Source organism: Acomys minous (genome assembly GCF_964271855.1).
Source record: "Acomys minous genome assembly, chromosome: 16".
Taxonomy (NCBI): domain Eukaryota; kingdom Metazoa; phylum Chordata; class Mammalia; order Rodentia; family Muridae; genus Acomys; species Acomys minous.
This window is the reverse complement of record NC_140498.1, coordinates 24288571-24315040: the sequence shown is the minus strand read 5'-3', so window position 1 is coordinate 24315040 and position 26470 is coordinate 24288571. Positions and strand designations below refer to the sequence as shown.

Genomic DNA, 26470 nt, shown 5'->3' with positions numbered 1-26470 from the left:
ACCCCTAAAAAAAGAAGAAAAGTGTGGGAAAGATTAAGCTTTGTCACAGGTGGAAACAGTCTTGGCGGGCTTAACCCTTGGGGCACACCATAAATACCTTGTGAGAGACTGTTTAGAGCCTTCCTGGGCTTGGAATTCAAAAAGCCTACCTGGGAACCCCACCGTGGCTATTGTTTTCCTAATTGACCCTCGAAGGGAGGAGGAGACCGCCCTTTGCATGTGACTGAAAAGGTGGTGAGAAAAAAGAAAAGAGATAGAGAAGAGAAAAGAGAAGGCGCGGAGAGAGAAAAAAGAACCAGACCAGCTCGTGGGACTGAGATACCTAAGGACCCGTCCTGCCGAACGGATTCCAAGAGGTTTTAATCTTCTGTCCCTTTAACCTTTTTTTCCTTCTTGTATATACTAGTTGGGTTGTATAATAAAGTTTAATTGTTAATAAACAGAGCCAACAGAAAAGGAAAGAAACGAATGTGTATGTGATCAAATTGTTGGTAGAGCCACACAAAAAGGAACGGTTCCAAGTGATTCTATGATTTGTGTGTGTGTGTGTGTGTGTATGTGTGTGTGTGTGTGTGTGTGTATGTGCAGGTGTTTCTGACAGCCAAAGAGGGACATTAGATCTCCTACCCCTTACCTTTTCTGCTTACTACTTTGAGACAGGGTCTCTCACTGAACCCAGGACTAGGCTGATTGCCAACAAACCTCAGAGATTCTCCTGTCTCTGTCTCCCACTGCACTGGTATTATAGGCGTGCCTGGCCTTTTATTTGGGTGCTTGTGTGGCAAGTACTCCTACCCACTGGACCGTCTCTCCAGGCTCTAAACTAGTAACCCGATGGTAGATCCTGCTGGGGTACATCCCAAGAATGACATAAATAAGATAAAGGGGGAAAGTACAAGGGAGGGGGCTACGATCGGGATGTAAAGTGAATAAAATTTTAAAAATGAAATATAACTTAAAAACAACAACAACAAGCTCATCCGGGTGCAGTGGCGCACACCTGTAATCCCAGCACTGCGGGAGGCAGAGGCAGGAGGATCTCTGTGAGTTTGAGGCCAGGCTGGTCTACAAAACAAGTCCAGGGCAGCTAAGACTATACAGAGTAACCTTGTCTCAAAAAACAAAAACAAACAAAAAAGCTCACTTTATTTTCAATGCCATATAGGTGAACTGCAGTAACATGTTCAGAGCTATAATAAGTAAATGAGTGATTGTGAAATGTGTTCCTGGTGTTGTTGAAACTAAGACATCCTTGACACGGCTGAAGGAGACACATATTTATGACTGGAGAGAGCCACTAAAATCCAAATACCACAGGAAAAGGTATTGTGTTGCTTAGCTTTGATGGTGGGCATGATAGAACATGGAGTCACCCGTGAGCAAAGACTCAATGAGGGATTGTCTACATTGCATTGTCCTGGTGGCATATCTATGGGGGATTGTCTTAACCGAGTTGACTGATGTGGGAGGACCCAGTTCACCATGGGCAGCACCATTCCTTAGGCAGGGCAAACGATATAAGGGGGTACGCACACATTCATTTCTTTCTGCTTCTGAGTGTACAGTGTGACTAGCTGCCTCTGGGTCCTGTTGCTGTGACTTCACCGAGGAGATGGACTAAAGCTAAAACGAACTCTTACTCCTCGGGTTGCTTTTTGTCCAGATATTTTATTACAGCAATATAAATGAAACTAGCACAGCTATGGATAAGAAGTGCCCAGAAGAACTTAGTCCCATGGTAATACATGTGTACACATGCACATATGTTAAGATTTATATCCAAAATTAAAACACATTACCAAGCCCCCACTGATGTGAATAAACATATATACAGATACAAATATGATATTTATATGTATAAACGTAAGTATATACATATCAGTGTGTGTTTCTGCCCAACAAAAAGACCTAGAAGCAAATCCCGACCCATGAGCCACATACACTTTCAGTGCTCAGACACCAGTCTGCAAATATGATTTTCTACTAAGGAATTGGATACATGAGTCCAAGTCTGGAGCAAGAGATGTCCGGGAAGGTTAAGAACTTTCCTGACATAGCAAGGAAGCTGCCTGCTTAAGATACTGGGGCTGTGTGTGCAACAGATCCAGAAGAGACCCCAAGTCTAGCTTCCACTCTCCCAGGATGGGAACACGTAAGCGTTTATCAGCCAAGCTACAGTGAGTAGCTAGTGTTCACTATGACTTTGTGGGCTTTTTCTCTCTTCCACCACTGTCCATCCTTATTAGGTAGAAAAGGTAGGAGAGAAAAAAGGATAGAAGGGAGAGACTACTTCCTGCTAGCTAGGGGTTTCGGTTCCTTGGGGCAAGTTTGATCTTTGGCCCCAGGTTATCTAATTATTTTTTGTCCATTTCTTTGAACACGAATACTTGACAAATAGCAACCAACCACTAACCCAGACAACAGCAGCAACCCTGCCTCTCAGAGCCCTAGCATTTATATATCCTCTGAAAGGTACCCGCATTCCAAACATCACACACTGGCAGAAACTATCTGCAGGTACCAAAACCACACACTGACTAGAGCATAAGGCAAATCATAGCCAGTGAAGCAGCCTCATATCCCCACACCTGGAATATTGACATATTCTTTTTTTTCCCCTCTCTTTTTTAAAGAAACCAAAATTACAAAATTCTCACTACAGTAGTAGACCAGAGGAAGAGTAAATGTCTTTACATCACGGAGACCATAGATTTACCAAATAAAAAACCCATCTCTCATTACTTGAACTGTGTTTGCCATCCAACTTTTATGTTGAAAATGGAAAAACACAAAAAGGTAAGTTGCCTTTCCTAAACAAAACAGACTGCTGGCTAGGATAATCAATCCAAAAGAAAAGAGACATAATTTGTTTTCTTTTCTTAGAGACAACACTGACTAGTGCACCTTTGCTTTCCAACCCCTAATGAATAAGTAGATCTATGCACTGGTCCTCAAAAGGGCCAGCAACACTAAATGAAAGCATTTAGTGTTTTCATTGTGAACATTTGCTGTCTGATGGATATATAGACCATCACCCAGGGAGAATGCTGGACCCAAGAGGAAAGCTAGAATCTCTTCAGGCCTTTGATTTCAAGTCACATTGCAACACATCACAGGTACATAATCAACATGGAGGATGAAGCAACGTCTTCTACAAGTAAGCTGAAGGGTGTGGGGGGGTGGGGGTGTAGAAAAAGAAGTGCAGCAGTGCGGAGCTGTGAGATTCTGTGCTCCGACACAATGTTTGTTTGGATCCTGGTTGGACCATTTGGAACACATCACCCTGAAAACAAAACTATAACACGTAGAAAAACAAACAAACAAACAAACTGGAAACCAAATTCCGACCACACTGCTTGATACCAGGGAGAAACTGCTTTTGTTTTAGCTGTAATGTAGTATCAGAAGTATGCTTTGAAGGTGTTTTCTAGAAATATCTACTGAAATAGGAACAGTGTGATACAGAGGTTTGCTTCCCAATAATACACGGGAAGTGGGGGAGGGTTGGGGGGAGGAAGGGTGGGGTGGGAGGTATGTGAGGGGGAATCAAACAAAATCTTTGGTGAGAGGAGTGAGCAAGTAAAGGGGTTTGCAGCCAAACCTTAGGATCTGAGTTTGATTCTTGATTCATGTAATTTGTCTTTTGACCTTAAATCTAATTTTGAAAACCAGCAAGACTAAAATGCCAGTATGGAGATGTCTCTTATTTTTTTTTTTCTACCCAATTGTATATCTATCTGGAACTTTCTGTGAAAGCCTCCAGCTCAGTGTATTAACTCCCAGTTCTCATTGGAATTCCCCCCTCCCGTCTTCCCTGGCTCCCCTGTCATCTACCATGATCCGTCTTCTCACCTTTCCCCTAAAACCTAGGATTCTTCAGGACTTCATAAGCTTCCAAAAACATTAATTTACCATAATAACCCTTAAGACTTCCCCTTCAAAATAGTAGCACCCCATAGTTTTCTTAAGAAAAATCATTAAGTGGGCTTCCTGATAAAGTCAATAAATTAAAAGTATGTTTACATAACACCGCCTTCCCTTTCTCCTCGGAGGCCCAGCCTGTTATGCATCCTTCTATGTGAGAACAGTCCCACGTGTTCAGTGCATGCACACGTGGCTGTTCTGTCATTTTGGAAAAGAGAGTGATGAATTACCATCACATTCACTAGAGGCCTGATTTACCTCATGCACTTGCAGTCTCTCAGTTTGAGGGTTTAGGGCAGTTCAGTTCAGCATCTTTTTAAGCAGCACAAAGCCTGTGGCCTGGCTACCCCAGGAGAAATATCAGCTATGAGCTCATGAGTACTTTGCTTCTAAGAGGGGATGCAGTACCTGCAAGGCTCAGATGACTGACGGACCGCAGCAAGACAGGGTGAGTCTTGGTACCAGTGCATGATGGGAGCTAGGAGAACCTGGCTTTGAAAATGCAGGATTTCCTATTCACAGATAAAGCAAAATCTCACTGCTATGTTTTTTTTGACAATTTCTGGAAGGAATGAGAAAGAAGGGCAGTTTTACCAAGGTAGAATAGCACCGAGGTGGAACCAGTTTCTCAGTGCAGAGTAGCCACTAGATCATATTGTGTTATTTAGCCCCTTGGAATCCAATCCCAGTTTCCTTATTTGTTTGTTTGTTGTTGTTTATCCTCATATTTATTTTGTTTTATTTTTTAAAATTTATTTAGATTACATCTCAACTGTTATCTCCTCACTTGTATCCTTCCATTCCTCTCTCCCTCCCTCTTTTACCCTCAGTTTCCTTATTTGTAAAAGGACCACAATTTATAATAGTGTATATTAATATTTACAATACTTATAAAGGATTAAATATGCAATCCTTTGGTCTGAGCATTTTATAACTTTACAGCATAGAGAATACTTAACAAGGCAGCCTGCACCAGACTAAGCATCCAGGAAATAGTGTCAGAAGATTAAAGTACGAATTATCAGCTTACTGGGCTCTTAGTCACGATTCACGAAGTGCTGCAGCCTCCACTCTCTAAAGCAGACTGAGAGCTCGCCACACAAGTGCAGAAGGGGGGAGCAGAAAGATAAACGCCATGAAAAAACATGGTGGGGCAGCAAGTTGGCTCAGCCCAGCGTTTGCTATGCAAACCTGGGGATCTGGGTTTAATTCCCAGAATGCACATAAAGGCACCTAAAGGAGAGAACAAACCCCAAAGTTGTTCTGCCTTTCACACATGTGCATATACACTCCCCCAGTTTGTTTTCTGTTCATTTAACCTTACAGGTTACAGATCATCATGGAGGGAAGAGAAGCAGGAACCAGGAAGCAGGAGCCACAAGGAATGCTGCTTATTGGCTTGCTCAGCTACCCTTCTAGGGATGGCCCTCCCACATCATTAGCAATTAAGAAAATACCTCACAGACATGCCCACAGGCCTATCTGATGGAGGAGATTCTTCAAGTGAGGTTCCTTCTTCCAAAGTAACTCTAGTTTGGGTCAAACTGACAAAAACTAACCAACGAACGCACGCAGGCACGCACGCAGGCACGCACTGAATTTTTTAAAAGACTGGTTTACGTGAGACTACTTTTTTGTAAAGGTTAAAGGGGACAGGCCTCCTGATTGTGTTGCCTCAGCCACATTAGAACCTCCTGTTTTCAAAAATATCAACAATAACAAACTGGCTCGTTTGGGAATATAGCCCTCTGCTCAGACTAAAGTAATGGCTTCTCACTGCCCACTGCCCAGCACTGACGGTCATGGTGGGTAAACCATCAAGTAACTAAACACTGCCATGATTGCCCTACTCCCCAACCCAGGCAGGCATTGTCACTAAGATGTCAGTTCTGCACGGCTCTTTCATCTTGACTTCCCATCACCCCTGGCCCACAAATTCAAGAAGAGGGCAGCTACTATCTGATGTTTCTCCCAGGTCACCTTTACTAAGAAATAAATGCTTTCATTCATGTTAGTGATTGGCAGAGGCCCTGTACACAGGATATCTTTCATTTCTAGTTCTGTGTTCTTTTAGGTCATGCCTGCTTTTGTGCCTTTTCGGAAAATGCTAAGCACATCACCACCTTCCTAGTTTGGCTGTTTTTTTTCCTTCCTGGGGACCAAAACTCTCCCAAGTTGGAAAGATTTGGAAACCATCATTTGGGAGATGCACAAATATCTAGAGGCTAGGAAACATTTTCCCTATCTGTCTAGTGTCCAGCTAGGGGACACACAAACACACACACAGATGCCCACAGACATACATAGACATATGTAAGCACATATGTTTACATATACAAGGAAAATATTATGCAAATATATGTTAAGATATCAAATAATTAAAAGGGAGATAGCTCCATTAAGATAAAATGGCTGGCATTTGATTGAGCAAGCAGACTCCCAAGGGCACAGCCTGCTTTCCCATCCACCCTGGGTGTAGCAGAGCGTGGCAGGAAGCTGTGTGGGCATGGAAGGTGGGCATGGCAAGGTACAGCTCCAGGGTTCAGGAAACCAGTGTCCTCTGGAGCGGAGCCCCTTCAGACCTCAGAACGTGCTGAGCAGGAAAACAAGTATGCACAATCATCTTACAGGAGTTCCATAGTGTGCCACAACCTCAGCTGAGTGGGCTGGGCATGTACAGGAACAGCCTGTGTAGACAAAGGTCAGGCTTTCCAGCTGTCAACCCTATGGGAACCACTCAGAGCCCCACAGTGAGGCTGCTTAGATCTTTTCCCCTATGATCTCTTTCAACCCAAGAAATGTAGACATGACTCTGAGGACACAGGCACATGAAACTGGTATGCAAATCAAATGTTTACTGGTAACAAACCCTAAGGACATTTATTTTTCAAACAGTTTCTTGGCATACACAAAATGCTATCACTTATCAAAGATGAAAGAAATTTGCATATTGATGTGAGGAATGCGTGTAGTGTGCATATACACGTACATGTGTTTCCCCATGTATGTTAGCATGTGTGTGTGAGACCATGCATGTGGAGGGCCAAATTCGATGATGCATGTATTCCACAACCACTTTCCACCATACATACAGAGGTACCATCTCTCAAATACAGAACTTATAGACTTGGCTAGTCTTGCTAGGCAGCTTACTAGAAGGAGACCCTGTCTCCTGGCTTCTATCCCCACTTGGCACCTTCACAGGTCCTGGGGATCCAAAAATCTAGTTCTCCGGCCTCATTGCAAGCCCTTCGCCAAACTCCCTGGACCCTGTACAGATTTATTTTTATATAAGGGCTTAAATTTTAGTCAAATATTTCACACTGAGGGATGCAGGATATCATCAATGATTTTCGGTTTACCCATAGTTTGATTTGTCTGGCTGTCAGTGCTAAAACCACCACTTCACAAGTACATATCACAAAATAACAAAAGCAAAAAACGAAACAAGTAACACCAACAAACAAAAGCATGCTTAGAGCCATTTTAGAAATTGTTGAAAATTCTGTCCTAATCTCAAGTCAGAATTCATTTAACAGGTTTTTTTCCCCCCAAACGCAGTGACTCGGACAGCAATTTTAGCAATAGAGCATCTAGCACAATGCAGCCCGATAGTGTGTTGATTTTTTATGTGCTGAGGAGTGACAGCAGGAAGCTGTTGAAAGGTTTTCTTTTCTGTAATTAAACCATCCTGCTCTTATAATAAATAGAACCTCACTGAAAAATAAACCCACTGCAATTGGAGCTGGAGAGATGGCACAGTGGTTAAGAGCACTGACTGCTCTTCCAGAAGACCCGGGTTCGATTCCCAGCACCCACATGGAAGCTACAACTGTCAATAACCCCAGTACTAGGTGATCTGAAGCTCTTCTTCTGGCTTATGTGAGCACTGTATGCATATAGTACACAGACATACATGTAAGCAAATACACACACACACACACACACACACACACACACACACACACACACAGGCATGGTTTCTCTGTATTTCTCTGTATGTAACCCTAGCTGTCATAGAACTCACTCTGTAGATGAGGCTGGCCTTGAATTCACAGATATCCACTGTGTTCTGTCTCCCTAGTACTGGGATTAAAGGTATGTGTCACGACTGGCCAGGAATAAACATATCTTTAAAAATCACTGTATTGGCATGTGATGTAAAAAGTGCATGTGTGTCCCTAACCAAGGCAGCAGTGAAGCTGCACAATGCAATCCCCACGGGTATTCCCCCAAACACCTCAGACTCATTATGTGTGATTTGGGGGTTTGTTTTGATTGTAGCACATTCAGAAACCTTAACCTTAAATGGAGGCCAGATTTAGTCCTTGACCCATTATGGGTTTGCGACCCACAGTCTAAGAAGCTAGGCCTGACATTAATCTGTAGAATAAAGCCATAGGCTTGGAGCTGCCCAGGCCCTGAGAGAGCAGCAAGCCAAACAGAGACTGAAAGAGAGCAATGCAAGACAGGGAGGGGACCACAGAGGTCTAGAAAGCTGTGCGATTGGGTGCAGGGCCAAGGACTCCACCTATAGCACCACCACATCCTGTAGAGGCATCACCGATCTTGTGGTCCACGGCACAGAAAACCATATACAGTCAGTAGGATTCTGGAACTGGGAGAGACGGAGGGGAATGGCATCCTTGTCTGTGAGTGAGAAGCCCCACACAAGCCTCATTACTTTTGGGCCTCACTGAACCTGCACGTTGCTTCCTTTGTACTACTATGTATGACAGCTTCCTAAGCCTTTGCTACGTTGTCTCCCCTGCTCTAAGCCAGGCTCCCTGAGTGTGTGTCTAATTCATACGAGCTACAACTCAGGATTTGATCAGTGGGTGGAGAAGGTCAATGGAGGACAGGGAAAGAAAAGTTAGTCAGCATCAGATTTAATGGTGGTGGGAGATTTGGGGGCGGGGAACAACAAAACACTTTCCCTCTCGAACTAAGACAAACCCTCAGCTCTTACCTTTTCTAGTCAGTGTCACACTAGAGATTATAGCTAGGAAAGAAAAGTAAATAAAAGGAGCCAGATTAGAAATGAAGTTTTGGGGGGGCGTCTAGGGACATGGCTGAGCAGGTGAAGGCGCCTGCTGCCAAGCCTCATGACTTGAGTTTAATCTCTGAGACTCACATGGTGAAAGGAGAGAGGACGGACTCCTGACCCGTGTCCTCTGACCCCCCCCCCCACAAACTTGCTATATAGCATGGGTGCTTGGTCCTTGGCACACATGCGCGCACACACAGCCCATAAATAAACAAATAATAGGTGTATAACCTGTAATAAACCTAAAGTCTTGTAAATGAGCATTCATAGCAACAGTATGCACAACCTTCCAGAAGCATAAGCAAGCACTCCAAATGTCCACCAACTGACCAAGAGATAAAATTGGTACCTCTGCACAATATGATAGTATTCAGCAATAGAAAGGACGTTAATCCAGATCCATGCTATGATCCTAAATACACCCCTGAGCCTTGAAAACACCGTGCAAAGAACAAAAAGCCCCACACTGTGTGAGTCCGTTTATACAGTGTGTCTAGATCTATGGAGACACAAAATGGATGAACAGGCAACTTAGGGGCTGCTCTATGGGGCAGGAAGGGGGGTGTCTTGTACTCTGTCCCTCCCACTGTCTCCTGCTCCATCTGTGGCTCACTCTGTACCCCACTTGTGGATGTTGTACTCACAGGTTTATAAAAATACTAACCTGGGTGGCGGGGGCAACTTTGTTAAGACATAGTGGGAGTACTTGACAACTCACCATTTAATCCATAGAGTTCCATAGTTTGTAAGAGCTAACAAACCTGTGCAGCCACAACCATTGATAACTTTAGAACATGCTTGGCATCCCAGAAAGAGACTTCATGCCGTTCGTTAAGCAGTACCACTGATTTCCTCCAAATCCACACCCAGGCTTGGCAACCACACCTCTCCCTTGCCCGGCTGTTGTCTGTCTAAGACACAGTCTCACTATGTAGCACAAGCTGGCCTAGAGCTCACAACAATTCTCCTGCCTCAGCCTCTTTGGTGTTGGTTGGAATGACAGGTGGGCAACCACACCCGTTGCTTGGCAGCTCCCATCTCACTGTTTCCTGCAGCAGTCCCACTCCGGAGAAAAGACTTCTCAGGTGATAGGAAACCGATGGGGCAGGAGGGTGATAGATTTTTTTGAAGTTCAAAATAAACCACAAATAAGAGTAGTTATCCTACAAAGTTCCTGTCTGGGTGATGCAGAAACTGGGGTTGAGACACAGCTCTTGCAAGCAGGCATTTGGTTGGTGAGGACAATCTGGGAAGACAGAGTCTGATGCAGCAACTGACATTTAACTTGACATTAAGGGGGAAAAATTCTAATTTTCCAATGAAACAAAATGCAGAATAAGAAAAAAAAATACCATCACTTAGCCTTCTTGCTCTCATCAAAGAGACACTAATAATATCAATGCTTTACATGTGATTTAGGTTAAGAACAGATCTCAGTAGATCGGGAAATGGGTTTGGGAAGACAGGCTGTGACATAAGCAAGTGAATCTTCATTCATTCATGGCAACAAGAGATAAGCTGGGAGCAGCAGTGTAAACACCTTAGAGTGTAGATGCAGCTATTGAAGAACCAGCCCCAAGGGGAAGCCCTGCTCTGCAGGACTGTCCTGGACTACTAGTCTTTCGGTGTTTTATTTTTCAAAAGCATGTGCATGTATTGTTTTGAGTGGGGTTTTAAATTTTACTCTGAAAGACAACAACCCACAGAGCGGTTGAGACACCTGGCCAGTACGTACCTCACTGCCTATCCCCTGGGAGCAGAGGCCCTGTCACCTGCAGAGTCGGTTCTCAGGGGACCTGAGGGTGGAGCAAAGAAGCCTAATTCAGCCTCCATTTGAGCACCTGCAGAAAGCCAATCTACTCTGCTTGTTTTTCTACAAGGAAGCAGAGAAAAGGACCATCCTGGGGTAAAGGGCTTGCTATTTATTTCACTGGCCACTTTTTCTCAGTTGCTTCCTGTGTTAGTGGGGTTGAGGAAGGCTTTTTGGTGACAAGCAAAAAAGTAAGCAGATACCACAAGCTCAGGGCCACATTTCCCCAGTGTTTTATGGAGGGGAGGGCATCCATCCATGGTACCCAGCTGACTTTGCCCCCACTGGGCATCACTGCCACAGGAGGAACCCTAGTGAGACTTGTATGTGGAGAGGGGAGGGAGCAAGCTTTCAGAAGCTCCAGCTAAAGGAAGCATCTGCTCAGAGAACCAAAAGGGCACTTTCAGGGTTGGAGGATGCAGACGTTGCCTTCATCACCGTGGACCTGCAACCTGACCACGGCTCCATCTGAGACTGACTTAGGCTCCTAAATCACTTTCACCTGCTCTACAAGGAGATTGGGATCTGGGGGACAGCTGAGTAGGTAAAGTGCTTGTGGTGCAAGCATTCAGAGCCGAGTTTGAACTGCAGGACCCATATTTAAAAATAAAATAAAATAAAAGATGGGCCTAGTGGCGCTTGCTTGTGACACTAATGGTGGGGAGGTGAGGACAGATAAGGACCCCGAGGTGGATCCTTGGGGCTCACGAGTCAGCCAGCTGAGCTCAATTGGTGAGCTCCAGGCCCACGACAAACTATATCCAATATAATTAACAACAACAAACAAGAAATAACAACAATAAATCCAAACAAGGTGGAAAACATCCAGAGGAATGACACCCGTGGTTGCATGGTTGACCCATGACCTCCATTTGCACACACACAAACACACACGCAGGCACGCACACACACACATACATATGTGCCTATCCACACACACATGAAAATAGATAGAAGCTGGCATGCTAGTAGCCTCAACCATGATGTTGGAGTCTGTTGTAGAAGTTGTTGCAACTCACAGCTTAAGCACTGAGGACTGCAAACAAGCGACATTTTAGAGCGCATGAGGAGAGCTTTCAAAGTGTCCCCATCCACTTCACTGCTAACGTGTTCCTCCTTTCTGCAGAGTATGGCACTGAAGCACAATCATGTGACTACTATATGCCTCACAGACTTTTAAAAAAAAAGAAAGAAAATGGAAAACTGCAAGCAACCAGTTAAGACTCTCTGTATTTGATTTTCTACTCTCCCTGGGCCTTTCCAACCCGTAGGCAAATGATTCTGGTGCTAGCTGGGACATTTACCTCCATATAAGGAGCATTGTTCAAGCCACACTTCCGCAGTTCGGACCATCTGCCCATGGTGGCCGGAGTGTACAGGGTCCTCAGTGTGTTCAAGGACACCCTGGCTTTGTCCCTTTGTTCAAACTACTGCCACAGCTTGTGGCTTGTCCCCTCATCTTCTCAAGGAAGAGGGCCTGTGTCAAGGCCCAAATCTAGGTCACCCTATTCTGGGTGCACAAGGGAAACATGGCTCATGCATGCAGTGGAATAGTTTTTAGCCATCAAAATGAAATCATGTCGAGTGCAGAAAAATGGATGCGACTGGATCTCATCATATCAAGAGAAGTCAGTCAGCCTCAGAAAAGCCAAACGTTCACACATCTTTTCTTATTTGTGGGTCCTCGGTTTTATAAGGATGCATAAAGTCTCATATGGACAGACAAATATGAAAGCAGAAGCAAAACTGTCTAGAGGAGCAAAGGGGACTGACGTGGGAGGAGAACAGGTGAAGGGCACTGGGGCGAACATGCTAGAAAATATGCTACACACTGGCATGAAAGGCCTTATGTACACCAGTTTACTAAAACAATAAGAACAGACTGGGTGGTCCCTTTCACAGCAGCCACGCTCCTGCACCTTCCCGCAGACAGCATGGTGTAGAACTCACTATGTCCCACCCTCTGACACCCTCGCATCCCACTTTTCCCACCGAAGCCAGGAATCGGCTGCTTTTCTGAATTTGACTCCTCGGACTGGCACAGAAGGAGGCGCACTGGGCACAGCACATTTCATCAATGTTTAATGATTTGTTGATTGCAGTGGGCCAATGACCCAAATCCACATCTTCTGGTTTAAGAACAGGAAGAGGAATTTGAAGCTATCGCATGGTCCCTCAAGGCACTGCATCTACAGAAGCCTTACTTGTTTACTCATCTGCGAATCTGAGAAGACTTCGGTAGATAATTCTCCCATGCTACAGTCGCATTGCCCATTATAAGAAGCATCATCATAGCTTTTTCCCACATGGAGCTGTAACAGAATTGGGGGGGGGGGAATGAGTGGAGACCGTTGGATTTTAATTCTTACCACTATTTGTGGAAGCCAATCCTAAAGCATCACATTTTAAAAGCACAAATTGAAAAGGAGTTCTTGGTATCCCTCAACACTGAGATAATGGATCTCTGTGATGAGGGTCTACCCTGTTTGTTCTTTTTTTTTTTTAATTTTAATTAAAAAATTATTCACTTTACATCTCAATCATAACCCTCTCCCTTGTCTCTTTCTGGTTCCCTTTCCTCCCCCCACCCCTAGTCCTCAGAAAGGGGGAGCCTTCCTCCTCTACCAACTGAACCCAGCTTATCAGGGCTCATCAGGACTGCCTGCATCCTCTTACTCTGTGGCCTGACAAGTCTACCCCGCTAGGGGGAAGTGATCGAAGAGCAGGCAACAGAATCCATGTCAGATACAGCCCCTGCTCTCCTTACTAGGGGACCCATATGGAGCCTGAGCTCTCTATTGGCTACCTCTGAGCAGGGGGCCTAGGTCCTCTCCACGCACGGTCCTTGTTTGATGCATCAGTCTCTGCTTGCTTGTTGATGCATCAGTCTCTGCTTGCTTGTTTTAATCTTATGGACATTCAGGGAATGCTGGGTAGGTCCCCCCCCCCCCCCCGTCAGCCCCAGCTTGCTTCTTAATTCTCCAAACTTAGGGAGTCTCCAGACATTTCCAAATTGGTCCACCACCTTTACTTTCTATGGAAAGTCTCACATCCTGTCATAGTTAATCACTATTGTCAATATGACAGGATTTAAATTCTGGAAGTGATTCCAGAGAGGCTCAACTAAGGAAGGGAAGTCTACCCTTAGTGCTGGGTGAGTAGCACCACCCCATGGGCTGGATCCACAGAATCTTAAAAAAGGAATAATAGGGGCTGGAGAGATGGCTCAGTGGTTAAGAGCACCACTTGCTCTTCCAGAGGTCCTGAGTTCAATTCCCGGCAACCACATAGTGGCTCACAACCATCTATAATGTGATCTGACGCCTTCTTCAGCAGATAAAGCACTCATATACAATTTTTAAAAGTAATAATAATAATAACAACAACAATTTGAGAATTGGTATTCATCTTTCTTTACTTCCTGACTCAGGATGCAATGTGACCAGCTGCTTTATGCTCCTGCTGTCGTGATGGCCTATACCTCTTTAAACTGTGATCCAAAAGCATCCTTTTTTTCCTTAAGCTACTTTTTATCAGGTATTTTGTCACAGCAAAAAAAGAAGTAACTCACTTGAAAACAACTATACAAAGTTTCCTCCATTCCACTGAGGTCTGGAACTTCTACTCTGAGAAGACCGCTCACTGAGGCCAGCACCCAATCTAAAGGCCCCACTAATGAGGTCATCACTGGGTCTCTTCCTCTGGAAGGTTCTATTTGCTTTCCTCTGTCATCACACTGCTTCTGAGCTGACAGGAGGCCTTCAAAATGCCACCCAGGTAGAGTGAGTCCTTCAAGAAAGTCGGCTACACTCAGCTCTGTCCTCTCAAACCATTTCTCTCAAGAATTTGCATTCAATTCTCCTCTGTTGCCAGGATCTAAGATGCAGGGGGCTTAAGTGGATGTCTTTTGAGGTACATCACACACACACACACACACACACACACACACACACACACACACACACACTCCTCAGTACAACAGCCATAGCTACAAAGCTACTGTCCAAACTTTTGCATCCTGGGAGATATACCCCCCCCCCCATACACACACACTGAGTGAACCCTGAAGTGTCTTTCTATGGATAAGGACATTGTAGAACCTGTGAGCCACAAAGTGCCTTTCAGTTTCCTTTTGGCTCCAAGATACAGAGAAGCCACAGATTCAGCTTTTAAAACTGACACTCAAAATATACTTAATAAATAGTTCCTTTAGGAACGGAGGCACCCATCCAAAAGAGCCGAGCTCAGGAGCCTCCTTCTCTTCCTCTTTCCATGACTTCTTCTCCAACTGGGGGTTCACAGACATTATCTCATTCCAGGGGCTTTGGTGGTGACAGACGGGTAAAAGGCCAAACAGAATGCCTTCCATGGCTTAATTGTTAAAAGTCAAGAAGGCAGCGGCCACGTGAAAGGCACAGAGCAAGTCAAGGAGAAATCCCACGTCCTGAGCTCACTGCGCTGCTCCGCCCGTCCCAGAAGTAAAGCCAGGCTTGCCCTTGACATTTTGAATTGGTTGCAAAATGCTGAATACACACAGAGGAAGAAGTTCTTCCCCGGACGCTGGGTGCTGAAATGTGAGAATTACCTCTGCTCACTTGCTCCCACCCCCTTCCTCCTGCCTACTCAAGTTCTACCACATTCGCTTTCAGCAGTTGCCAGGTGAAACCCTGGCTGACACCTCGCCTGATCACATGCCTTCCCAATGTTTTTGGCACGTACCGGAATTGATCCGGCAGACCAAGTCCCCTTGAAAAAGCAAGATTCAGGTTAAGGGCCGGAAAGAGGAGAGGTCAGACAGGACGGTGAGTGGACTGTACGTGTGAACCGGATTCTCAGTGATCTTGTGAGTAACGCTGCACAACAACAAAGACACAAACAGGAGAGCACTTGTGCGCCGCACACACTCTGTTCAGCACTTTCATGCATCCTTCATTTAATAAGAGCATCCAAAGATGTGCTAGCCCCTCCCCCACCACAGCTGGCCTCCCATTCACAGCCTGCAAGGCACATACTGCCGCTTTTGCTTTCCACCAGGCACCTCCAGTGACAAAATGCAAGGCCATTCGCTGGACCCCAGATATGGCTTTGCGTCTCAACTTGACAAGACCAAAGGCCTTTCACAAAGGCTCCAATGAGGTGACTGACGTCTGGTTTCGTCAACTGTAAGTGAATAATTAATACTTGCCAGTAAAGAAATAGACTCATTGTTATGGTGGCCACATGGAGGCCACAAAAAGGCCATTTTTGTGAAGCTCTTGGTGGAACCCTGGGGCTAACAGTGGCCCAAAGAAGCCTCTTTGAGCATGGAGGCCGAGGCCGAGGCCGAAATGTGAGGACAGGAGCCCTATACTGTTTTCCAGCAACGCTGTTCCCAATGCTAATTAGCTTGTTGCCTATTCATCACCTAATTTAGCTTTCAGGTCAATGACAGCCTCAGAGGCCCACTGAACACAGAGGGGGCACAATAATCAGAGGGTACATGTTCTGTTATCGAGGGGGGGGCACCACTAGTCGTTAAATTACTTCTCCATGTGATCTGATGAGCAAAAGTCTCCAAACCTATACAGCTGTATACCCCCACATTTGGCCCAACGCCTAAATCATGCCTTTCCTTTCCATTTTCCACCACCGAGGGAACAAGGCAGTCTCCTATACAACCAGTCAGAACTAGCCAGGAAATATAATAAAGATGCTTAGTGAACTAATGCCACCGGCCTGGGGCTCAGCAAACACAAGTAGCCAGAGGCACAGGGGTGGGGGGTGGGGTGCTTTGTAAGTGGCAGTGTGCTTGTTTATGGCTCCTAACCGTCAGGGCAGATGGCAGCTAGCTCTAGCGAGGAACTCTCTATAGGAAAATTTCACACCCCACAAGTGGAGACCGGTGATCAACAAAAGCCTTCTGGTGACAGGAACCCCTGCCCCCCCCCCCACTCCTACAGTATTCCTGCCCACCAGGCCAAAGAGGCCCTGAGCTAGTATGAAGCTGACAGCTGCTGGATATGTCATTTTGAAGACAGTACCCACTCCCACATCTAGCTTACATCTGAAAGCCAACCTTTAGAGAGACCAAATGTTTTGACTTTGCTCTGATTCCTATTAAAATGTCTCCTAGCCATAGCTTCCTTTCTGATCCCATGATTCCTGGAGCACCTGCTCTGCATCCAATGGGAAAACCTTTTGTATTTAGCTCTTCAAGATAAACACCACTCACTGGTTCCCTTCTCAAGAGAGTTTGACAGAAGAGAAGGGACACACAGAGCATTGCACTGAGGGGGAGAAGGCCACAGAGGGGATATGGTGGGAGGGACAACTGCCTTCAAGGACTTATACACGAATCTATATATTTTTTTTCCTCCAACAAGGCGCGGGGGGTGGGGGGGCGGTGCACTGTGTGCTAGGCATGGGTTCTAGCAGCGCCTGTGCCCAAGAGTAATGCTGGTCACTTCCTGCCCTAAGGGGAGGGGGCAAGCGGTAGAAATGGTTAGGAGCCAATAGCCAAGAGTCTGTCCCCTACGTCTTCCTGCTCAACTGTGGGGCTGTGGGCATTAAGGAACTGGGGCAAGCCAAGTTCAAAGTCAGGTTCCCTGGGCTGGAAAGCACACGGGCAGTCGCAGTAGAAAACCATGATTCGGGTGGACCATTCTCCCTGCCCCCACCCTTAGGCACAGGCTACCTTTCCCTTCCTGTACACACAGGAGGGCTTACCTTCCTGGAGGCGATGTGGCCATATCCCACAACAGACAGGTGGGCAGCTATATATGAAGGAAACCTTGTCCCCCAGGATTCCGTCACCCCACCTTCTTTCTTCCCCCAGTCAACCAGGAGAGAGGCGCTAGCATAGGCCAGAACGCTCAGCCGAAGCAGGTCAGCCATGCCTCCAGACTCATCAGAGCCCTCCTCTCCCAAACCGCGCCACTGCGGCCCCGGCCCCACCCGACGTCGGTTCACCGCGGGCGCCCTGTAGCCGACAGCCTGCCAGGCGGGCCCAGGCAGCTCTCCCTGGCCTTGGCGGAGTGACGGTGGCTGCGACCGCAGAGGCGGGGACCGGTGGGCGATCTGAAGTACCTGGGCGCAGGGATGTGGGCCCCCCTGGGCTCGTGTCCCCTGCGGGTGTCCCTGGTCCCAGAGACTATCTCTGTCTTTTGGGCGGGCGGCTCCGGCCCAGGCCACGCACCTGCTGCTGCTGCTGCAGTCACCGCGCAGAGCTCCGCGCTGTACCCACGACTCCTGGGAAACGCTCCCTGCCCAGGGCATCCGGTACAGCCAAAGGGAGACAGGGCAGCGTGGGGCCTGCAGCTGGGCCTCCAGGGACCTGGGGCCGTGCAGCCTCGGGCGCAGAGCCAAGCGCCCCCAGCGGGCTGGGAGACGTGGCGCCCGCCCCTCGCGCATCCTCAGGAGCGCATCCTCCGCCTAGGCAGCATTTCGGTCCCCGCATCAACTCCACTGTCCCTGAGAGTCCCTTACCTGGTTCGGTGACAGGTCCAGGGGAGGGGCCCGAGGCTACCGCAGGGCCCCGCGCCGGGGCGCAGGATGCTCAGCCCTGCTCGGCTGCTGCGCCGGCCGCCCGCCGCGCCCCGCCTGCGGCCCCGCCCCTCCGCCCGCGGCGGCTCCTCCCCTGGCCACAGTTGCCCGGCCCCTCTGCCGCGGCTGCTGTCACACAAAGAGCCGGAAATGGCTGCGGCAAGGGGCTCCCTGCGAACCCCTGACCTGCAACCTCCTGCTCTCAGGGCCGCGCTGGAGCCATACCTTCCTGCCTTAGGGTATCCAGCCTCCCAACTCTGGAGGTGGAGAAGGAGGGATGACTTTCCTGCTGCTGCCTTCCTCACCAGCGACACCTGCCATCCCAGAAGGAAGCTTCAGCTCCATTCGCTTCTCCCTGGTGTCAAATTTTTTTCGAGTAGTCATTTATCCATTCCATCTTTATCGACTGCCTGTTTTGTTCCAAGCATCTTGTCCAGACCCAGGTACACGCTGGTATGCAGAAGAACCCCTGCCCGCCTGGAGCTTATTTTCTGGCAGTGTGAACTGACCTAACAGAGGTCCAGTGACAGCTGGGAAAGTCAGCCAAAGAAGGGAGCAGGCTGAGCAAAGGCATGGGCCCTTCCACTAGTTGAGCTTGCTCCTTAGTGCTCCACCTGTGGTCAATAGTAACGTCCCCGAGGGTGAAAGCACTTGCTGTCAAGCCTGAAGACCTGGGTTCGATTCCCGAGATCCACAAGGTGGGAGGAGAGAGACAGTTTCTGTAAATTATCCTCCACCCTCCACCCCCATGCACACACACATATATACACACCATATATACACACCACAGGCACACAATACATAAATGGAATAATTTTAAAACAAAGAGAAACGTCTCTTACTTTTCATTTCTCAGAGAGTAGAACCCTGCAGCTATCTTTTTTTTTTTTTTTTCTTTTTAAAGTAGGGGCCAGTGTCACCCTCATTCAGGAAGAATTGCCTGGTGGACAAAATTGTGATAGGCAAACTTTGAGGCCAACCTAGGAAGGAGCTGAGGGGACAGGCACCTTTCTTAGATGCTGCCTAGTGCTCTTCAAAGAATCCATGTTCCTTGAGATGCAGCCTGGAGGCCTTTAGATAGAAAGGCTGGCTGCAGTCAGTCCTGAGCTGTACACACCCCAGCATGGTGCTGCTCTGCTTGGAGGCGCAGTACCTGCAACGAAGGGAATAATGATTGTTCTGCTCCCTTTTTTTGTTTGTTTGTTTTTTAGGATTTATTTACTTTATTTTGTGTGTTTGGGTATTTCACTTGCATTCACATATATTTGCACCATGTGCATGCCTTGGTGCCATGGATACCCTGGAACTGGAGTTACATAAAGTTGTGTGCTGCTGTGTAGGTGGTGGGAATTGAACCCCGGGTCCTCTGGAGGAGCAGCCAGTGCTCCTAGCTGCTGAGCCGTCTGTCCAGTCTGCCCTAAGTACCTCTTAGGGGGTACTAACTTGAAAATACTTGAGACACTAGAGTATGTGTATAGAAATAAGGAATAAAGTCTTGGGTCAAGGGAACCTTCTGCAATGCTTGTTAGAGTCCACAAATTTGGACTTGCCCAGTTGTTCCTTATAAATGGCTATTGGTAAAGAAACCACTTTATTCAAGTCTCAGGAAAGGACTTGAGAAGACTTAGCTGATCTCACATGCTTTCCCAAGTGCTCAGAATTCACGATCCCTTGTGGTTTGATGTTACATCACTCGTCTAATTTAAATTGCTATTTCAGAAGCGATGACTTACATATATAGCAACACACATACATTATTTTTTTTTCCTTCTGATGCCATGTGAGAAAGCTGTGGGGGTGTTTGTGGGGGATGGCTTTAGAAACAGAACTCAGGTTTCTTCTTCTCCTTCTCCTTTTTAAAATTCGTTTATCACCACAACCCTCAGAATTTTAATCTGCAGTGACCATAGATGCTTATGAGCAAGAATCCTGACCCATTGGGTTTTCATCCTATAGGGAATATTATTTGGGGGTGCTTTTATTTTCCCCAGAGATATATTTCTCCATGTTGTTATTTATCTGTCTTTTTACCTTTCAGGGAGATTTGCTTAGAGGCAACATAAAACGACTATTACTATGTATGTGGCTACACTTTATGCAGTTTTGCTTTCCCTGGCTGTTGGCCTCTGCTTGCTCATAGAGAAGACACAGCATGGGCTTTTACAGTAAAAGCCAGGGGCTTGCCTTTGGGTTTGAGTTTTGCAACCAACTGAAGAGCGATCTTAAGCAAGAACTTTTACCCCACCTCCACCCCTACCCTGTTTCCCCATCTATAAATTTAACTAGCTTGGCTCCACTCCAGCATCCCTCGGTACGCAGACAATTACATGAGTTAAAACACAGGACATTTCCTTCTCAGAGTTACTGCTTCGTTAGTTTCACACTGTCCTTGGGTGGAGCCCAGACTCTGTTGGCCTAGCAGGGACCTCACAGTCTATGATCTATCAAGGGTTCTTCCCATGTGAACAAATTTGTTATGATTCTGCTATAAGGATCCTCTTCTAGTGCCCCAAATTTGACCCGCTCTATCTTCTGTTTGACCCTCGCACAGGCCAAGCTTCTTGCTTGGAAGGCTCAGTTCTTAGATTCCATCCGTCTTCCGTTCTTTCTCCCAGGTCACCTGCTTGACTTTTGTTCATCCTTCTGGTATTTCCTTAGCTGTCACTTCTCCCAAGTTCCTTCTTTGGCTGGGTTAGGTATGGAGTCACCGTTTGTGCTTCTGCAACTTCCTAGTCATCCCTCTTATATCTCATTGACTGTTCTATGTTATAGCTGTATCTCCATTTGCCTGCATCCCTCAATTAGACTTTATCCAAGAGAGAAGGGGATGTTCTCTGTCTTGCCTCTTGAAGCATCCTCAGAGCCTGGCACAGAGTCTGGAAAATAACAGGAGTTCAGAAAGATGCGTTGAATAAACAACTCGAGGTAAACCCTTACACTTCACCATTAATATTTGTAGCTGTCTGTATGTTTGCTACCCTCAGATTTCTTTCATATCTTAACTCATGCAGCAGCAGCAGCAGTGAGAAGATTGGTTTTTTTGAGTGAGAACTGCTCACCATTGTTTGTGAAGCCACAGCTCCATGGATGGCAACAGCGCTTGCTTGTAAATAAATTTTAAAAAAGGTGTCAGATTATTTAGGCTATGTGGGCTTCACTGACTACACCATCACCAGACACTATTTCATGGCCACCAGTAGTGGAGGGACTTGGATAGGAAAACGCATCATAATACCTGTCACCCAGTACATCACCTCACTTAACTCTCACAGTTACTCTACTGGGAAAATACAGTCATGTGTTTTACTCTATAACTGCAGCTGAGGCCAGTAAAGGACCTTGCCCAAGGTAATGAAACCAAACCTATGCTTGCTTCATTTCCCCCTTCCTATAGAAAATCATATGCTACCTTATTCCAAAAAACATTCTTAATGAACATCGCTGGGATATAGTATATTAAAGCTAAAACATAAAAAAGCCAAGGAGATGGCGTAGTAGGTGGAGGTGCTTGCTGTCAAGCCCGGTGATATGAGTTCGATCCCTGGGACCCATGTGGTGGAAGAAGAAGAGACTTGACTTCCACAAGTTGTCATCTGACCTTTGCATATGCACTGTGACATTCTTGTGCCTCACAGATACAAACAATAAGTAAGTGCAATTAAAAATCAAATGAATATGGCCACTTCCCCTTTGTGGGGAGGCCTGGTGGCACTCAGAGGAAGGATAAGCAGGCTTTTGGGATGAGGCCTGATAGGCTGTGATCATATAGTGGAGGAGGACGTCCCTTGTGTCCTTCTAGAAAGGGAATAGGATGAAAGAGGGAGGGAGGGGGAAATGGGAAAATGCAAGCGAGGGGATACCAATTGAGATGTGATATGAATAAATTACTTAAACAAAAAATAAATAAATAAAAAAGAAAACATACAAAACATAAGATGAATAAAAACCAGTGAAGAATATTCTAAGAAGCAAGAAAAAAAAAGGGGGGTATAAGTAGTAAATGGAGGAAATACTAACTATAATTCCAAACGGAAAAAAGGAGATGCCACTGTGTCCTTACTATGTGGCACTTCATATTTGGTTCTAAGCATTTATGTTGGCTAGCAAGCAAAGAAATGCTTCGTAATCGGTTTTGTAATTTAGACTGTTCGCTTCATAATGCTCTACATTGCCTCATTTTCTGGATGGGAGGACCAGGCCCAGAAAGGAGAAAGGTTACAGAATCCTGACTGGTCCCAGACTCTAGATCTTTCTGTAGGGAACTAAGTTGCCTTGGTCTTTCTTAGGCTCCAAAAGTATTTGCTAAAGGAAACTTTTACATTTGCCCTGACATTCATTGACTGTTCACTGGGAGCCAGCCCCTGTGTCAGCGCTTTTGTAAGGATAGCCTTTCATGTTCATAACACTCTACCATGCAGCTCTGTCACGTTATCGAGGAGACCTGAAGGACTTGCTTTACAGTTGAGACATTGCTACCCCACCCACCTGAAGAGGAGTACCCTCCCTCCCTGCTGTATTTCTGCCACTGGATTTGTTTCTGGCCCAGCAAAAGACTTAACCTCCCTTGAAGCTCAGACCTTGACGGTAAGATTTCATTTTTATTCAAACAAATCCCATTTACCATCATTTCAGAGAATAACTAACACGCAGGATCTTATAAAACCTGAGTAGGTTTACAACAGAACAGGGAAACTGAGGCACAGTCCCAGGTCCTCTTGTGCACTCAGAGGCCAGGGGCTCCATAATCCTGTCACAGAATGGGCGAGAGCACTGGGGCTTGGCGGTAGCCAGGGCTGACTTGAAGCATCCATTCTTCCGCTTACTAATTGCACTCACCAATCGAGTCTAATCACTGTAACTGATTTCCACAACTCACTGAGCCCTGTTCTCTTTATTTGTAAAATTGGGAAGATATTCCTGTATACCCTCCCCCAGTGAAAGATAAACAAAATGACTCTGACGACAGGCTAAGTAAGCAGAGTCTGGTACATGGAAACGCTCAAGAATGGGTGCTAGCGTTGCTATTGCTAAACGTGGATTGCATTTTGAATGATCCCTAAGGAGGACACAGGACTTTAACCTTCTCAGTCTAACCGCTGTGACCCCAAAGCGCATCAGTAACCTCTCTGCTACTGCTTCCTCCACTGAGACACCTACTCTTGATGTTACCCCACAAAGAGATCATCAAAAAACAGAAGATCAAACAGCCCTGGGCAACAAAGTGCTTCAAGAAGGGCTACAACAGGAAAGCAAGCAAATGTCTGAACTGTTTGTCTCAGTTTGCGGGCACGGGCACATCTACCCCGGAATCAGACTTTGAGAAACAGGAAACTCCATAGTAGCTCTGAGGGTGTGGAGCGGTGGGAGTGAGGTCCTCGACCCAAGAGGGAGAGGAATCCGAATCTGCCAGGCTCCTTTAACAAAAGAGTGATGTGTGCCAGGGTGTGATGTGCTAGGGCGACTATGGCCGGGCTGTGCTGCCTTGGGCCTCAAGTCTACTGGTTGGCCCTAATGTAGACTAAGGCAGGGAGAGAAGGTAGAACAGTGCGTGCTGACTGTGCTTAAAGTGCCCATGCAGAGCTCCTCTCCCAGGAACTGCCATGCACCTTTCACACTGTGGCTCACACTCCACTTCCTCTGTGATGCCTTCCCCGGCCTCCTTAGCTGTGTTGTACTTATTTGTATGTTTGATGGCTTTGTGACGACATCTCCATCTGATAACCAGCAACGGCCCTTTCTAATTATAGATAGTTCTTGTTACCCAGAGTTCAGTAGTGACCATGCACACAGGCTGGATTCGTTAAGTACTGAGCCATTGTTTCTTGGGGGGGGGGGCGGGAATAAAGGATAAGGCCCCTCCATCCCTGGTCACAGTTTCTTAGCCAATCAACGAAGTGTGTGTGTGTGTGTGTGTGTGTGTGTGTGTGTGTGTGTGTGTGTGTGTGTGTGTGTGTTTCATGCATTTTCCTATTCAAAACCAGCTTTACTTAATGAACTTTTTCTTTTTCATTCAGGGTCTCAAGAGACTGGCCTTACCTTGCACTGTGGTCCAGGATGACCTTGAACTTCTTACCCTCCTTCTTTCGTCTCCCTGCTCGGTTACTAGGCATCACCACACTCACCCTGTGTGGTGCTGAAGCTGGGACCCAGGGCTTTGTGCGTGCTAGGCCAGCATCCCACCCAGCCCCTACTACTCTCTCTTCATTCATTATCTTATACTGCAGTTAACAGCCCTAAGCTTCTGCTTAAACAAAGCTTATCTGATACCTTTTCCTGTTTTCTGTTTTTGTTTTTGTTTTTTTTTTTTGCATTATGAAAAATGCAAACCAAAAATAAAACCAACCCCTTACTATTCCATTATGTTGCCATATCAAACACTAAATCCACCAGCATAAAGCACAATAATATGGCATTAAGTAGACCACAAAAAGACCACAGCACGAGAGTTGACAGAGAGAGGCACACTATTCTGTTTTCCTCAATTGTGAATCTGCATGGAGAATGCCACGGAATTCTCACAGCTGTGAATAAGCTACAGCCACTAGTCCAATGTAGAACCCACAATGAGGCATAGCCATATGCGCTTCTGCATTGGCTATGATACCAGTTTGTGAACTCCTTTGCAGGAGAGCCTGGTGTCTGTACCCAGCATCTTGCTCCCCCAGGCCCACCCCTATTTTGCTATTTTGCCTGCTGCCCCTGAGACTGACCTCTCTGGACTGTCCTGCTAGGTCTCCCTTATCACCTAGCCTCCAGTTGGGCTGGATAAACATGAGGTCCTGACAGTAGATTAGAGGAAGGGAGAACAGCAGGGAGGGCTTCCTTTGTCCCTTACAGAAGCTTTTGCCTCTCAAGGCAGCATTCTCCTGTGACTCTTTCCATGTTCCAGTGATCACCTCATGCCATTGGACTGTGAGTGATGACTCTTTGTATCAGTCCATTTGGACTCTTATTAACAAAGTAGGTTGGAGCTCTGTGAGTTCGAGGCCAGCCTGGTCTACAAAATGAGTCCAAGACACACCAGGGCTGTTACACAGAGAAACACTATCTCATAAAACCAAAAATCAAACCAAAACAGAAAAAACCCAGAAACCAAAAACCAAATCAAACCAACCCTCTTTTTCCAAAAGTTGTCAGTTGCTAATGCTCCTCTGCTTGGGGTGGGACTTCATGTCCCTGCTCCATGCCGGGCTTTGGTCTGGACTGAGCATGCGTGGAGGTTGGTGCAGGTTGTGCTAAATGCTGTAGGTTCATGTGTGTAGCTGCCCTTGCCTTCAGAGTTCACTGTTGTGTTTAGCCCTACGGTCTTTCCATCACCTCTTCCACCATGATCCCTGAGTCTTGAGAGAAGGGAGTGTGACATAGAGACCCCATCTGGGGCTGAGCACTCCATAGTCTTTTAGTCTTCGTACCTTGGCCAGCTGTGAGTCTCCCATGTCAATCGTCATGCAAATAGAAACTCGATGAAGAGAGAGAGCGAGAGATGCACTAATATGTTTCTGCACCAAGTGGGTAGGCTAACGGGGTTCCTGGTAGGGATGGGTCTGGGATCTAGCAAGTTAAAATGGAGGTCTGGGGTCCTGTCAAGTAGCTGCAGGGTGACTTGGATGGGGGCAGGGAGAGTTGAATCTTGATGTCATTGTTTAAATACTCAGACGTGCACCTCCATCCACAAAATGCTTACATCACCCTTCATATGGTGGTTCTAGGGAGTAGGCTTTGGTGCAGTAAACTTCCAGGACCTCTCTTAAGGCCATTGCAAATGAACACGTGCTAACCTCAAAGCACATGCTCACCTCTAAAATGCGGCTTCCTCCTCTAACCACACTTCCCAGCTTAGTTCTTGGGATATCTTCTGCCTCTTCCTTAGAATGTCGGGATTGTGTGCTGAGAGATTCAGGGAGAAGGGGGCCTGTGGGAAGAATCTCAATGAACAAGCCTGTTTGTCCACTCTCTTTTTGATCGTTTCCATGTGATGATATCCTAGGCAGGGACCAAGGCCAGACTTGAGTCCTAGACACAGCTCAGTGGAAGGCCTGGGCTTTCCTCCCCATGCCTAATGGCCCATTGAGCAGGAACTGATTCGTGCAGTGGGCATGAGCATCTGTGAGCCGGGACGTGTCAGGCGCCGACACACCCAAACCCTGATAACCAAGCTTGTAATCCAC

The 26470-nt window shown here is 46.5% G+C and overlaps 1 protein-coding gene across 3 annotated transcripts in view; it reads right to left on the bottom strand.

Moving 5' to 3' along the window:
- The window catches only part of CYFIP2 (cytoplasmic FMR1 interacting protein 2), a 126528-nt gene extending 107979 nt beyond the window's left edge, over positions 1-18549 (bottom strand). For 2 of the 3 annotated variants that reach the window (XM_084763955.1, XM_084763957.1), the window contains exon 1: positions 18246-18374. The gene's annotated coding sequence lies outside the window, so the exon portion shown is untranslated. Of the gene's footprint in view, positions 1-18245; positions 18375-18527 lie in introns of those variants that run through there. The other variant, XM_084763956.1, reaches the window with a different exon arrangement.
- Positions 18550-26470: the final 7921 nt, after the last annotated feature.